The following is a 16,939-nucleotide window of genomic DNA, read 5'->3' as shown; positions in this document are numbered from 1 at the left end:
AAAGATTTTATTTATTTATGTGACAGCCAGCCAGCGAGAGAGGGAACAGAAGCAGGGGGAGTGGGAGAGGAAGAAGCAGGCTCCCAGCGGAGGAGCCCTATGTGGGACTCGATCCCGGAATGCCGGGATTACGCCCCGAGCCGGAGGCAGACGCTTAACGCTGCACTACCCAGGTGCCCTGGGAGCTTTAATTTTTATTACACAGTGATAATTTTCTTCTTTAGGATAGGGTAAGTATTTTTAAGTGTTTGTAAACTTATTTTATAAAGTTTTTATTTTAATTCCAGGTAGTTAGCATACAATGTAATATTAGCTTCAGGTTCCATACAACAGCCAGTGCTCATCACACCACGTGCACTTCTTAATCCACATCGCCTATTTTATCCATCCCCCTACTCTCGGACATGGTGAGTTAAAGTTGATTTTTTTCCTCACAACTTCTTTTTTAACTTCTTTTTTTTTTTTTACTTCAGGAAAAAGTATCTACTCTAAATTTATGATATAGCTCTCTGCATAGAGTATTGAAATGCTGTTATATATGAAGAATTTAAAGTTCTTAGTATCAAACTGATGTTATTTGATGTCTGGGGGCTACTTTTAAATCAGATATCTCATTGCCACTGTTGGTGGTGGGAAGGTTCTGGAAGCCTACCCACAACATGGTATAATTTGACAATGAACCCAAATACCAAGTGAGGAAATTGACAAGATTGGAAGACATGACAAAAAACAAAGTACAATAGTTTTTGGCCTTTGCATGAGAATTACGTCTTTAATATAACTAACACTGGAACTCATCACTGACTAAATTCCAGTAGTTTTCCAACAAGGGTGTTACCTGGCTATCAGATTTCTATCTTCAATTCCAACTTTACGTCATGGATTTCCTCGTTCCTCATGTCTCTTTCCTCAGAAAGCTGGTCACCTTTTCAGATGTGTTTAAACTCTTATGGAAGCTGAAATAATGAGCCCTAATACTGGAATCTCTATTGCTTCTAAAGAAAAAGACAGAATGAATTTAATTCCAAGAGCAAAATGTTGCCTTTATTACTCCCGAGAGGTTCCAGATTAAAAAGGAAAGTTCTTACAAATTCCAATTCATTTAAACTGCCTCATAGATTTGTCTCAGTGGTTTGTTTTAATGTCCTGCAAACATGTTTAGAAACCAAAATAAAATAAAGTTACAGGGAGAAGGAAAAGATGAAGATTTCTAGAGCCTCTCCAAGGAGCAATGGAAAAATATTTAACTGCCGAATCAATTTTAAAGCATTTTGAAATCTTCATAATAGCTTGATGATAAGTGTCGAATCACTCACAGTGACTTCCGTTTGCAGTAAATCTTATGAGATAAAGTGAGAAGACTGTAAAATGTATTTTAAAGCCTGTTTTGGAGGATAGAAGTGGTGTCCATTTGGTGATACACAAGGTGAAAAGCCAACCTGAGAAAATATTGTGAATTCAGTTAAAATAATAATTTTGTTCCAGGCAGTGTGATCTGTGCTTCAGGGAACACAAGCTAATTTTTCTTGTCCTCAAAGCCCTCACAGTGAACTGGTGATAATGGAAGCGGGGCCTGGGTTGGGGGCGGTGGTGAAAGTGAGCAGACATCTGTTTGCCAAGGGACAAGGTAAGGTAAGTGCCCAACAATTAAAATAAATCCGGTAGGCGATTAGCCATGTTCATCATTTGCTTTATTCACCTATTTATATTAACCGAGTAGTTATTATATGTACTATTAGATAGAGGGGGTGTTACTTTATCAACCTTCCTCTGACGGGTTCTAGTGGAGAAGAAAAAAGCAAGAATATATCCTGGCTGTAGAGTGTGCTGAGGTTTAGATGAGGTACCGTGGGGATACAGGTTTATACATGTGTGAAGGGAAGGACTGGGAGTAACAGGAAACGAGGCTGGAATTCTTGGCCCGGGTCATCAGAACACGCACTGCCTTGTGGACAAAGGACACTGGCCTGTAGGTCCTGTGGTGGAATGATATTGTAAAGCGTGGCCACATATGTCCCCCTCTGCACCCAAACCAGTCCTTTTTATGCTATGATCCTTCCCTAGGTGCTCCTAGAATGGGGCCTTTGAGAATTCCTTTGCCCCCTGAAAACAGAACACTAGACATGAACCCATGTATATGATTATTTTTGCTTTTAAGTGAGAAAAAGCACCTCTCGTGGGTATAACATGTAATTTGGGAGACTACTAAGCCAGATTAATGTGTCAAGGAGGTGTTGAAAATCTCTCCTTGGCATGAGAGCAGTGTTACTGGGGGCCATGGCCCAAGAGTGATCACAGCCACGGTCAGAGGAGTCGTGAGGGCTCATAGCAGGAATCCTGGCAACAGATGATGCTCCTTCAGATTTCTTAGAAGCTGCTAGAAGTGCAAGATAAGAAAGGAAACCTAATGTGCCTGGTGATGCAGAATCTTCAAATTTTGGTATCTTTTCAAGAATGACTCAAGTCTTTTGCATTCCTTCAAGCTACATTGAAACTTTACCTACGCGATAGGAAGTCCCAATGCACTGAAATGCCTTCAGGAGAAATGTGCTTATTTGGAAAGTGATACCTATGAAGTAATTATACTTGGAAATAAAGTATGCAGCATTAAACCCAACCTTTCCTTGGCAAGGGAAAACTTTTCTGCCATGAGGTTGAACTTCCAGAAGCAAGGGTAGAATGGCACAGTGAAAATGATGCAGAGAATAAATTGGGGTCCTCGCTAAGGTCTGAGTGTTTATGTCCTTTCAACATTTATATACCGCAATCTTAACCCCTAAGTTGATGGTATTAGGAGCTGGGGCCTTTGATTAGGTCATAATGGGAGCCCTCAAATGGGATTAATGCTCTTAGAAAACTCCAGAGAGCTAGCTCACTCATTCACCATGTGAAAACATGGTGAGCGGTCTGCAGCCTGCAGTCCAGAAGAGGGCTCTCAGCAGAACCCAAGCGTGTTGGCACCCCGATCTTGGACTTCGAAGCTTCCAAAACTATAAGAAATAACTGTTTGTTGTATATAATCCATCCAGTCTGTGGTATTTTGTTATAGAAACCCAAACAGACTGAAACAGTCCTGAAAAATAAATGAGACAGACCAGAAGAGAAGGCAGCAACAGTAGGAAGCCCAGATCCAAACTGAATTTTCAAGTGCTGGTTTTCCTGCTCTAGAAATATTCTCCAATCTCTAGATAGGTAAGTGAATTAGTACAGAAATACGATGAATCAATGTTGCACAAACCTGCAGGATATTAAAGTGAAATTTTCAGATCCTGATGATCTATATCTTTTGTTTTAGATTTCCATGTTGAACCCAATGACCACTTTACCAATAAAGTTCTGGCAAAACCTTACAAGATAAAATCAGACCCACATAAGGCAGAAATTTTTGTTTTGGGGGCCTTGAAAGAGTTGACTGCGATGGATGTAACACTAATTGTAAAAAAAGAAACTTATTGCAGCTAAAACAATCAAGAAAAAACAGAAACGCGCTGTCTAGGCACTGTTAGAACAATTACTGAACAAGTTTGGAGGAATTCATTTTTTTAAAAAATTAATGTCTTCAGCCTGCTGATAGCATCTGGAGATGAAGCGCCACTGGATGAAGGTTCAGAATTCACATCAGCATCAGAATAAGGATTTCGACACTTCTGGAAAATATCATTCCACATACTGTGTATCACTTTACTGGAGAAGCCATAGATGTGCTGATGATTTTGAGGAAGATAAGAAAGGAGAAGAAAAGGCAATAGAAAGTGAACGGAGGAAAAAGTTGGATAATGCTGAATTTGACCCCAATTGTAATTTTTTATCTATGTATCTTTCATACATTTCTAGAAAAAAGTTACCCAACCCACCGAACGCATGCAGCAGTAAGAAGCCAGAACTCTGCTGTGAGGCTTGAACATGTAATGGATATGTCAGGACACCAGGTTAGGTAGAGAGGGGATTTGGTCATTGCTGCAGCAAATTCTTATTGACAGTACTTACAAATAACTTCTTTTCGAGTGAATGATTTTCTTTTTAATTTCTTTCTTTCTTTTAAAATTTTGTTTGTCCCTCACATGTTATCAGAAATAAGAATAAAGTTCTTACAGCATGGGTACCCAGCACCTTGGAGATCTTTCCAGGCCCTGCCCTGAGGGAGGACCTAATAGAAGCCATATTGAGGTTGGGCTTGGCGGGGAGGAGAGCTCATGGGGGAGACGGTAGTGTTGGAATGGTCGCTAGACGCACAGGGAAGATAATATGGTAGCGCGCTTCAGAGGCTCTTAGAATCTTTTGTCACACTCCAGCAAGAGAATTTAGTCTTCGTTTCTTCTTCTTCTTCTTTTTTTTTTTTTAAGATTTTATTTATTTATTTGACAGAGGGAGAGGCAGCGAGAGAGGGAACACAAGCAGAGGGAGTGGCAGAGGGAGAAGCAGGCTTCCTGCTGAGCAGGGAACCCTATGCAGGGCTCGATCCCAGAATGCTGGGATCACGCCCTGAGCCAAAGGCAGACGCTTAACAACTAAGCCACCCAGGTGCCCCTAGTCTTTGTTTCTTTAGAAAAATTTCACACATTTTGCTTCCAGCAACTAAAAACAAACAGCTTGAAGTGTGTATTTACACTAACCGTCTCAGAAAAGCCAAGTTAAGTAAATTCATATTTCCATACATTTTTACATTGCACATTTTTAATTTTTCAGAGAATCGGGTGGGCAGGGGCAAGTGGGCACGCTGGCTTTTGTGCGTTACTTTGAGAGTTCATCCTCATATGTACTTACATCTTGTTTGTAGGTACTTTCACTTAGGCTACTGCTTATCTCCAGGATTTCTGAGCTATGCTGGTGACTCAAGGTCTGGTAACTTAGTCCAAAAGGAAACGATATCTATTAATCATTGCTAGCAGCCTGTGTAGAAAATTCGCATCTTCTTCTCAATAATTATTGAAGGAGAAGAATTGTTTTCACAATATACAGCCTGGATCTTGCAGTTAAAAATTAAATGGGCTGCAACCAAAAAAGACAGGTTTTATTAGTTTTTTGATTTCTCAACTAGTGTTGAAAAGCTCAGAGTAGAAAGTATACATTTCCAATTTTGTGCCACAAATTTAAGTCCTTGTTTTATCAGTAATACTTCCATTTCTCAACTCTACTATTTTACTTTGTTTTAAAAGCCCTGGATTTAAAAACCCGGGTGGCTCAGTCAATTAAGCGTCTTTCTTTGGCTCAGGTCGTGATCCCAGGGTCCTGGGATCCAGCCCCGAGTGGCATCATACTCCTTGATCTGCAGGAAACCTGCTTCTCCTTCTCCCTCTGCCTGCAGCTCCCCCTGCTTGTGCTCTCAATCTTGCTGCCTCTCTCCATCAAATAAATAAATAAAATATTTTTAAAAACTAAAACAAAAGCCCTGGATTTGGTACAACCTGTTTCTCAACTGACGTGTAGGATGTTGACATGTCTGACAACAGTCTTTAGACGGGGCACTAACGGAGCGTCAACATCGTCACCACGCAGATGGAGAATGCTCCAGTTTGCCTTATTGTAAACATTTGTAACATAGTGTGGTGTTTTCAACGTGTATGGAATACGTAGAATATTTTATCAAAGTTTTAAACATAAATCCAGCACAAACAAAAATAAAATCAGGCGACACAGGCATGATGAACCTTCTGTGGGCTAGAGCAGGGAGAATAGTTGAGGAGGTCAAGGATGGAGTTGGATGGGTGTGAAGTTCTCTGAGAAGGAGCCTTGTGTGCTCAGTAAAGGAGGAGGGATGGACTCCCCCATAGTATGAGCATCTGTTTTCTCTCTCATTTCTTGTCTGGAACCACACAAGAAGGCCACGTCACAGTATTATGGGGACACCATGCCACCAGGTTAGGAGGGTCAAAAAATAGAGTGTCAAGGGCAGAGGGTTTGATGGAAGTCTGGTGGAACTGGGGTGGTGTCGTGTGCTAATTTTTTCCTATATCCTTAAGGAGAGCACAGCTGTTAGCTGAGAGAAAGAGAGAGAGTCTTGGTAGACCTGAGAAAGTCTTATATTCTTGATGAGGGACACTACAGAGGAAAGAGGTGTGGACCATAAGACAAAGACCAGGTGGGAACTTGGCGGCCTCAGTAAATGCCAACGTGGACGCATGACACATCTGAGCATTGAGTGGGACTGGAATCTCACTAGATGGCAGCAGAGTGTAGGGCCCAGGCTATGTAGGGAGACAAGGCTACCTCCAATCTCCCACTTCCCACCTCTGCTGCCGCTGCTTCTTTTTTCTGCTTTCTTCTTTTAATGGAAAATAGACTCAGGGCGTATTACAAGGCAAAACTATAGAACGCTTCACGAATTTGCATGTCATCCTTGCGCAGGAGCCAAGCTAATCTTCTTTGTATGGTTCCAATTTTGTATATGTGCTGCCAAAGAGAGCACTCCCCACCCCTGCTTCTTATGATGACCCTCCTTTGGGAACTTACATGCCATTCCTTTGAGAAAAGCAGAAAACGACAAATGCTAAATTGGCTGCGTTTAACCTGGAATGACTGAATTTACTCTTAAAGTAGTAAAATTTTGGTTTCGGCTTTCAAATACAACCCCCAGGGTACTGTAAGGCCTAATCAATCTCTTAATAAATTCCTTTTTCTGCATCACTCATGGCAGTTCTTTTTCTCTGATTGAACCCTATTATCGAAGTTGATGTTGGACATGGTTCCAGAAGAACAGAACCTTAAAGATTGGTATCCTGAATTGGCTCTGGATTTTCTGGGATTGATTCTTGGATGTGATTAGATTTAAAGGCAGTAATAACCCTGTTTCCTTTGGTAAAAAGAGCACTTGCTTTTCATGGCATGCAGTGGCAAAATAGTTACTTAAATTGCCATCAGTGGACACATGATCTAATCCCTATGTAAGGGGAATGTTCCTTTCAGGGCAGTCAGTCATAGAGTTTGAGGTTCTGACCCAGACTTGGGTGGTTAACTTCAAACTCTGAGTTTATAATTTTCTTTCCCCTAGCTCTCCGGGTCCCTTAGAAGCAACCAAATCACTCTATTATACTCTTTATATTAGAATGAGCAACCACCTGGTTTGTCCAGGGCTGAGGGGAGTCCTAGAATGCCCAAACTAAGAAAGTCCCAAGCAAACCAGGAAGAGTTTATATTCACTAAAGGGTTCTATGACAGCATTTACTTGATTGCAGAAAGTAGTGCCCACAAAGACTTGGAAAATGCAGGAATGATTTCTACCACAGCTCCATTCAATTCACCTTTTGGTCTGTTTAGAAGACAGGCAGATTTTTTTTTTTTAAAAGATTTTTTTTTTTTTTTTTTTGACAGAGAGAGAGAGACAGCCAACGAGAGAGGGAACACAAGCAGGGGGAGTGGGAGAGGAAGAAGCAGGCTCCCAGCTGAGGAGCCTGATGTGGGGTTCGATCTCAGAACCCTGGGATCACGCCCTGAGCCGAAGGCAGACGCTTAATGACTGAGCCACCCAGGAGCCCCAGAAGACAGGCAGATCTTGGAGGATGAAAGTGGATTACTGTAAATGTAATCTGCTAGTGAATCCAGCAGCTGCTTTTCCAGATGAAATTTTGTGGCTGGAGAAAATCAACACACCTTCTAGCACTTGGTAATTGTTGACCTATTGAATGCTTTTTTCCCTCTATACTAATGAATAAAATTGTTAACAAAAACCAATTTGCTTTGATTCAGTCCCTTCATTATCCTACCTCAACTACCTATATCAACTCTCTAGCATTCATCATTATTAGGGTGTATTAGTCAAGATTCTTCACAGAAACAGAACCAGTAGGGTATAGATAATACAAGAGGTTTATTATGAGGAATTAGCTCACGTGATTATGGAGGTTGACAAAGAGCTGGAGACCCAGGAGGGCTGGTGGTAAAATTCTAGTCCGAGTCTGAAGACCTGAGAACCAGGCAAGCCCACAGTATAAATTCCATTCCAAGGTCAGAAGAAGATTGATGTCTTGGCTCAGTAGGCTGGCAGGCAGGAAACAAGGAAAATATTTCTCCTTCATTTGCTTATTTATTCTATTTTGTTCTTTTTTGAAGGCTGTCAATGGATCAGATGAAGCCCACACACGTCGGGGAAGGCAATCTACTTTACTGAGTCCACTGATTCAAATGTTAACCTATCCAGAATCACCCTCACAGACACACCCCCAAATAAGGTTTAATCTGGGCATTCCTTGGCCCAGTCAAGCTGACACATAAATTTAACCATCACACAGGGATTAGCAAATTGTTTCTCTAAAGGGCCAGATAGTAAATAACTGGGGCTTTGTGGACCACATACAGTCTGTCCTCTTCTTCCTTTTTCTATGCAAATATTTAAAAATGTGGAAAACATTCTTTGTTCCCAGGCTGTACAAGAACAGACTGTAAAGCCAGATTTGGCCCATAGATCATAGTTCGTCAACCTTCGAACCCATAAGTAAGTGACCTAGTTAGTATAACCACCAATTTCCAAATAACTGGAATCTCAGAAAGGTTTAGTAAATTGTCTAAGGTCACACTGAGAATAAATGTATTATCTTGGATTTTAAAAAGTTCTTATAAAATTCAAAAAACTTCTTTTTAAAAATATTTTATTTATTTTTTTATTTTAGAGAGGAAGAACAAGAGAAAGAACGTGTGTGTGAGTGGGGGGCGGGGGCGGAGGAGTAGAGGGAGAGAGAGAAGGAGAGAAGCAGACTCCACACTGAATGTAGAGCCCAACATGGGGATTGATCTCAGGACCCTGAGATCATGACCTGAGCTGAAACCAAGAGGCAGATACTTAACTGACTGAGCCACACAGGCGCCCCAAGATTCAAAAACTTTTAATCTTTTCATCGTACTAATTCCTTCTCAGATTTGATCTTTTATGCTGTTCTATTATCACCAATGAGAAGTGATCCTAAGTAATAATGTAATTTGAAGTCCGGGTTAAGCCTGAACTTTTCATGTAGGGGCTTGAATAGAACTGGGTAAGAGTTACTGTCTAATATTTAAAAATTGGTGGATTTTGAGGTGATGGGTTGAGTCTGGGGATGTAAGCTATCATTTCTGTTTTTTTTTATTGAAGAATTTAAGGATCTTTCATGAAATTCTTAGAATGAACAAAAGAGTTATTTGCAACTTCTATTTTACTGTGTAAGAGTTTCCTGGAATAGCAAAGTTATATTGATGACGACAGTGGAATAATGAAGTCCTATAAATGTAGACAATAAGCTGTGTGGGTGAAGATGGTTTTGGCTGTCATTATTTAAAAACAAAAATAATTCTAATTATACACACTTTTAACTCATCTCTTTATTGGATTTACTGGCATAAATTAAAGCATAAATGTTTGTTCCTGAAAAGTCCCAAGATTTTTATATTTCCTGGGTCCTTTTATGCTTGAGAATGTTTGTTGCTTTTTCAACGTGGAAAACATTTTGGTGGGATCCTTTGAAAGAAAAAAAGTTTTCTAACATGTTTTCTATATCTGCATGGATAGAGAAGTTAGAGAGAAATAATGATTAATAATAGTTTACATCCAGAGTGCCTGGGTGGCTCAGTCGGTTAAGCAACAGACTCTTGGATTTGGCTCAGGTCATGATCTCAGGGTTGTGAGATCAAGCCCTGTGTCAGGCTCCACACTGGACATGAAACCTGCTTAAGATTCTTTCTCTCTGCCCCTCCCCCCTCTTCCTCTCTCTGAAAAAAAGTAATAGATTACATCCATTGTCTTTTACATTAAATTTTTTATTCTTTATTATTTTTTAAAAATTTTTATTTATTTATTTATTTTTGAGTAAGCTCTATGCCCTGTGTGGGGCTTGAACTCATGACTCTGAGATCAAGAGCGGAATGCTCCACTGACTGAGCCAGCCAGACACCCTTATATTAAAATTTTTAGATTTAAGTCCATATAATTTTAAAGGAAGAAAAATGGATGACCCTGAAGGAATTGCTAAATTTAAGTGAATGTTTATTCATGAAGATATATTACTTTGTAAAGAATCCTTCTAAGGTTAACAGTAAAAGGTTATTAAAAAAAAGCCTAAGCCGTTGGAGCCATTTGTTCCATGATGTGTTTTTTTAAATGTTATCTATTATTTTGCTAATATATAAATGAGAATATTTGTGCTTTTCAATTTGCCCTCATCCCTTCCTCCCTCTGGCTGATTTTCTAGGTAAGTTGTCATTTTCATGTTTTTGGGCTTATGACATCTTAGTACTGTTTGGGGACCACAAGGCTTGCTATCAGCTGTTTCACAACCTCCCTATTTAAGAATATCTTTATTTTGATTCATCTCTTGGCTGGTTGGAGTTCACTGTCAAATAGATTTTTTGTCCAAAAAAGGCATGTAGATATTGTGTCCCTGAGATATATATATATATAGAGAGAGAGAGAGAGAGAGAGAGAGAGATACATATAGGTGTACATATTTTTATATAGGTGTAGATATAAAATATATAAAATAAGGAATTGGCTCACATGGTTATGGAAGCTGAGAAGTCCCCAGATCTGCAGTTGGTAAGCTGGAGACCCAAGAGAGCCGTTAGTATAGCTCCAGTTCGAGTCCAGAGGTCTGAGAACTGAAAGAGCCAATGGTATAATTTTCACTCTAAGTCTGAAGGTCAGAGGAAAAGCCAATTGGTTTAAGTTCTAGTCCTAGGGCAGGAGAAGTTGATGTCCCAGCTCAACAGTTAGGGAGGCAAATTTCCCTCTTATGCTGTCTTTTTGTTCTAATCAGGTCTTCAAATGATTGGATAAAGTCCATCCATATTAGAGAGAACACTTTGCTTACTCAGTTTACTGATTCAAATGTCAATCTCAACCAGAAACACTCTCACAGACAAATCCAGAATAAGATTTGACCAAATGCACTCTGTGTTATACGCAAGTAATGAATCATGGAACTTTACATCAGAAACTAGGGATGTACTGTATGGTGACTACCATAATATAATAAAAAATTATTATTTAAAAAAGTATGTTATGAACCAAAAATTATCAGCCCATTTCTATGTACCTAAAACCCAGTGGAGAGAAAAATATATTAGCCCCATATCTTGTTTAACTGATGATAGAACAGATGGCACATTGGCCTGAATAGTCAGCAATTACAAGCAATACATATTTATTCTAAAAAAATTAAAAAAAATAAAATCTTGTTACTGTGTAAACTGATGGATATTAAAAAAAAAAAAGATTTGACCAAATATCTGGATACCCCATGGTCTAGTTAAATTGACACATAAAATTCACCATCAAACGTGTTTTCTCCTTTTGGTAAGTAAAGTATTATTCCTTTGTCCTTGAAATTCAATAACTTGACTAGGTTGTATTAATTATTCTATGTCCATTTTCACTTAAACAATTTCATCAAATAGTCCTCAGAAGCCATTACCACTTATCCTATCCCCACCCTGTGACAGTGATCAAAAGGGAAAAAATATATAGAAACTCTCTTGTCAACAAGAAAGACATACTAATATTTGTCAAAATGAGAGATATGCAAAATGTATAATTCCATAATTCTTTAATTTATTTAACAAGTACTGTCTGCTATGCATTTGCTAGACTTTCTCTTTTTTTTTAAAGATTTATTTATTTACTTAAGTAATCTCTACACCCAACGTGGGGCTTGAAATCACGACCCCAAGATCAAGAGTTGCATGCTCTACCAACCCAGTCAGGCACCCCTGCTAGTTTCTTTTCTAGGTGAAATTGGCAGATGAAGTCCTGCTTTCAAGTTGCATCTAAATTTATGGCATGGTCCCTAGTTAATTGCTCACATTTTCCCTATCATGGCAATAAGGTATGTTCTGTGCTCATCTGTCTTGTTCATGGGGACAATTATCCTTTCATGTACTGGAGAAATTTCCTTGTTATGTCCCACCCTCTAATGGAAGAGTCAGGATGCACATTAGTGGACATCCTTGCCACCGCCACAGGCCTGTGACTCTGGCTTCAGTGATCATATGTACCAGTGTGGGACTTTGATGCGGAAATTAGAGAGGAGGAAAGAGTGGCTTAAAATAACCATTCAAATATTTCTCATAATTCTGTCAAGAATTTGGGCAAGAGATGATTTGTCTCAGCTCCACCATGTCTGGGGCCCCCTGTGGGAATGGCTGGGGGCTGGACTCCTGAGGACAGCTTCTTCACTCCTGTCTCTGGCACTTGATGCTTCTTCATGTGGCTTTTGCTGCCCTATTGCATCTCAGCCTCAGGGCCGCCCCACAGGGCCTCTTCCTCCAGTTACTTAACCCTCTTGCACGCCAGCTTAAGGGTCTAAGAGCATGAAGCAGAAGCTGTCAGACCTTCTTAAAGCCTAGCCTAGGAGGTTCTAGATCATCATTTGCTCTCTGTTGTCATGTTACTTAATCACACAGATGTCTTCCTTTCCTTACTTTCTATTTTATCACATTTATCACATTCTAAGAAATAAGAAAATATTTTCCCCTTTGAAATTCACATGGTTTAGGAAGCAAATACATTTCTGAGGCATTTATGTTTGTCCCACTATAAATTCAAAGCAAAATATTTACCACAAAATTAAACATACAGATTTAGGGCAAAGATAGTTACACGTTCCTCGCAGAGAAGTGGAGTAGAAAGTATATATGGCAGACCCCAAATTCCTACCTAGTCTGAGTGGAAGCATATGTAGAATGTTTCAGACATACATACAAGAACAGGTGGAATGTACTTAATAAATCAAAAAATGTCTTTCCTACAATTTCAGGGTTCAGGTTTTGTTTAGTTGTATCTTAAAATTCTGCAGCTACGTCTGTCTTTTTAAAGAGCCACTCCTTTTACATTATCCAGAATGATGCCATCTGTTTTAGTATCAGGGGGTTCTAATGGGAACTGTCTGGGTATAGACTGAGTTCATCTATTTGATATGCTAATAAATTCTGGGGAAGGAATTGTATTTTATTGAATTACTTACATGTACGTAGCTGGAATTGCTGTCATTTTCTCCTCGATGAATCCTTAATTCCCTTGTTCAAATTGCTCCAACTAGGTTGTCACTGAATGCTGTAACAGGTAACCAAATGTGCTTTGCAGTCATAGAATAGCCTGGTGCTCTTATTTAACACAATCATGTTGAACTTTAAACCAGATGGGCTCATTATTTTCTCTCTTTAACATGCCTCGTAGTTAAGGAAAAATTAGTATGAGTCTAGAATTAGAATATTTTATTCTTTCTCAACTCAACACTTGTACTCTCCCTCTTTTATTAGAATTAACTCTGATTTCATGGTTTTTATAGATTTCCAATCTCATGAATTCATTACACTGTCCTTTTATTTTCAAGAACAAGCTATGTACACTTTAGATTAGTATAAAGTTTGCATTGCTAGTCATTTTTAAAAGGAAATGGAAAATATTAGCTTAGCTTAGTAGACATTTATTAAGCATCTAATATATGCTTGTTGGGAGGGGAAAGAACATAAAAATAACTTTGCTTATTTCACTCAAAACTGACGTGAGTAATGAATCATGGATCTTTACATCAAAAACTAGGAATGTACTGTATGGTGACTAACATAATATAATAAAAAATATTATTTAAAAAAACTGACATGACTAATCAATTGTTAAATTAAAGGTGCAAACTTTGAGGGCTATTTTGGACATTTCAGCTTTTCTCTTATCCATCAGGAAAAGTATCACCATAAAAAGCTTAGAGTTTGGTTCATTCACACAAGAGGTTGGCCAGCACTTTCCATATGTGATGGAATAGAACTGTGAACAACACAGAGGTAGTCCCTGCCCCCCCAAATCCTGGGAAAAACTTAGCAAAGGGTTTTAGAGGGCACAGTCTTCTCCTAAAAGGCAATTTCTGAGATTTCAAAAAGTGGTGACTATTATGGTACTCTTTTCCCCTAGACTCACAAGAACCCCAAGGGGAGGGCTCTGATCCCAGGCATGTTCTGTCTTGTCTGCATTACTCAGTGACGGAAACATGCCTGATTGATTTCTAGGCCTCATTAGGCGTTTGACACCACATTTATCAAATGCTGCCATTCAGAGGCTCATCTTTCGCTTGAAAGCAAAGAACACTGGGTTTGTTAAGTCCATGTAAAAATGAGATTGTGATTAAAGCACAGTTAAACTTACGCTGTTCTTTAGGGTGCATATTTTTTCTTCTTAAGTAAAAAAAAATGCTGGTGTAACCAGGGAAAACTTATGTTAAATCAATACCCTCCTATTAAACTAAGCATACAGAATGAGTATGCTAAAATATTTAGAATCTTCAAGGAAATAATTCAAACTGGTAAAACTGGTGGAATTTCCTTGCATGTGATAGCTTTCTTGAATATTATATATAAAAATATACATAAAAAAGATATCCATAGTCTTAGAGAATCTTACTATATATCAGGTATTGCAGTTCTTATTCTGCACTAGGTAATTTGCTAAATGCTTTACATATATTGCCTAAACAATAATGTAAGCATTACAGCAACCCTTAAGCTAGGGACTATCATGAGTGAGATTTTGTACTTAAGAAAATTGATACTTTTTTAAACTTATATTCAATTAATTAAATATAGCATATTATTAGTTTCAGAGGTAGAGTTCAGTGATTCATCTGTCTTATATAACACCCAGTGCTCATTACATCACGTGCCCACCCTAATGTCCATCACCCAGTTACCTCATCCCCCACCATCTCCTCACCAGGAACCCTGTTTGTTTCCTATGATTGAGAGTCTCTTATAGTTTGTCTCCCTCTCTTGTTTCATCTTGTTTTATTTTCCCTCCCTTCCCGTATGCTTCTCTGTTTTGTTTCTTAAATTCCACATATAAATGAAATCATATGATAATTGTCTTTCTCTGATTGGCTTATTTCACTTAGCATAATACACTCTAGTTCCATCCACGTCGTTGCAAATGGCAAGATTTCATTTTTTGATGGCTGAGTTATATATATATATATATATATATACATCTTCTTTATCCATTCATCTGTCCATGGACATCTGGATTCTTTCTATAGTTTAGGTATTGTGGACACTGCTGCTATATACATTGGGGTGTAGTTGCCCCTTCAGATCACTACAGTTGTATCTTTGGGGTAAATACCTAGTAGTGCAATTGCTGGGTCATACAAGAAAATTGATACTTGAAGAAGTAAGATAACTTATTACATTTCATAGAACTATGAAGGGCAAGTCCTAGCTTTTAAATCAGATCTGTCTGATTCCAAAGCCTATTTTTTTTAAACCATCCTGCTATACTGTTTAAGTTTTTATTTATCCAATTTGTAGTTCTCTTTTCTTTTTCCCAAACATTTTTGCTCCCATTTCGTATACAGCTTTTCAGACTTTTGTAGATCAAAATTTAAGACCTAGTACTTAATCTGCAAAACATTTATTGAACCTCATTAGCATTTATTGGTGCCGACCACTTTAGCTGGCCCTGTTTTTATCAAAGTGCATTGATTACTACCATTATTTGAAAAGTGATTAAAATCAGGCTGAAGTGTATACAAAGAGTTCTTGAAAAATTTAATTAAAGCGTCTATTACATCTTTATGACATCAGGACATATCATGTGTGATTTCTGTGTTTTTCCTCCAAATCTGGTCTACCAGTTTTATTTTCTCTCTGCCCCATGTCCAAACATCTAATGCTCTTGTACTGCTTTCCAAATATATGGCATTTTGGGAATTTTCTGGGGTTTTCTCTAGAGCAAAAGTATCCAATTGGTGGTCCATAATCGATATCTGACTTACAGAACTGGTATATCTACTCTGTACATTGTTTTTATGGTTTTTTTTTTAACTAACAGTTAAGACTCAGGAAATTTGATATAAAATATCTGTATCCTAAACATAATCTGGCAATACTGGATCTGAACCTCTGTATGGTAATAAACATTAGCTCTTTGCATATGGTGGGTTCTCTCCTATTTGCCAAACACAAGCACTCACAATTGGCTTTCCAAATCTAGGCCAAATGCCAGTTGCCATTTATCATTGTGTTTGCACTGTTAGTTTTCTCACAGTAGAGAACTATTTCTCTTTACTGTGTCTTAAAAGTGGAAAACGAAAAATAGACCTGAAGATCAATGTACTTCCAGAAAAATGGAAGAAAACACATTTTTCTCTAGATGTGAAGAATATTAAGCAATTTTTAACATGTAATCAAAATATGTGTCTTATACCAATATTTTTCACTAATTTGTGTTACCACTCTGGTGACAGAGTTTATGACTTTGACTTTCATAGTCTCAGACGTTGAAGAATTACCAAAAAGAAACAAGGACAGGAGTTAGCAAAATTCTCTTTGGTTCAGTCTAATTCTTTTAGGGTCACCCACATTTCTTTGAAGTTTTTAACATAAAAGTCATGAATTTAATCAAATCACTGAGCAAATTCATTTGTAAAGAATTATGTGTAAAAGTAGGCCCTTCCATTGTTACTTTATCTTCAAAAACTCTATGCATTTTTTCTTTCAGATTTAATAAAATGACTTTTATCTGTATTATATAGTATTCAGTTATAAATCAGTTACCTAATTAATATCCCTTTCTCCCTTCTCCTTTACTAACAGAAGCTATAGACTTTTGAAGCATCAATGAAACTGAAAAATGCTCATTTTCAAGATTTCTTTGCAGCTTGGAGTAGCTATATAATCCAGGCAATGGGAAATATGTGGAAATCAACTGACTAGGGCTTCTGAGAATGCCTTTTTTTGGTTAATATTAGTACAGCCTCAGTTGGCACACTCTCTTTGTTGGTACTTTACCCTAAATCTCATTCTCTTTCCTGCCTAAAATACATATGCAGTTCCTGAAGATGGAGCAGCCTTTTTGTGATGATAAGGGTAAAAACCAAATGCTCAAAAAGTAGAGTAGAAAAAAGGTAGCTTGAACTGGAATCCTTTATGCTTTTATGGAGTTACCATGGCAGACTTGGACAATCTAGTTTCATACTTCCAGTTATTGAGAAAA

General features: G+C 38.2%; 1 non-coding gene and 1 pseudogene across 1 annotated transcript; one reads left to right on the top strand and one right to left on the bottom strand.

The window, feature by feature from the left end:
* Positions 1 to 454: 454 nt before the first annotated feature.
* Positions 455 to 4,253, top strand: LOC123001012 (nucleosome assembly protein 1-like 4; annotated as a pseudogene).
* A 2,047-nt stretch (positions 4,254 to 6,300) lies between these two features.
* On the bottom strand, positions 6,301 to 6,406 carry LOC113254849 (U6 spliceosomal RNA). The gene has a single exon (XR_003315972.1). It is a non-coding gene; the product is annotated as a U6 spliceosomal RNA (small nuclear RNA).
* Between the last annotated feature and the right edge of the window lie 10,533 nt (positions 6,407 to 16,939).

The sequence above is a fragment of the Ursus arctos genome, unplaced genomic scaffold, assembly GCF_023065955.2.
Source record: "Ursus arctos isolate Adak ecotype North America unplaced genomic scaffold, UrsArc2.0 scaffold_12, whole genome shotgun sequence".
In the NCBI taxonomy this organism is placed as follows: Eukaryota; Metazoa; Chordata; class Mammalia; order Carnivora; family Ursidae; genus Ursus; species Ursus arctos.
The sequence above is the reverse complement of the archived record's forward strand: the minus strand, read 5'-3'. Positions and strand labels throughout refer to the sequence as shown.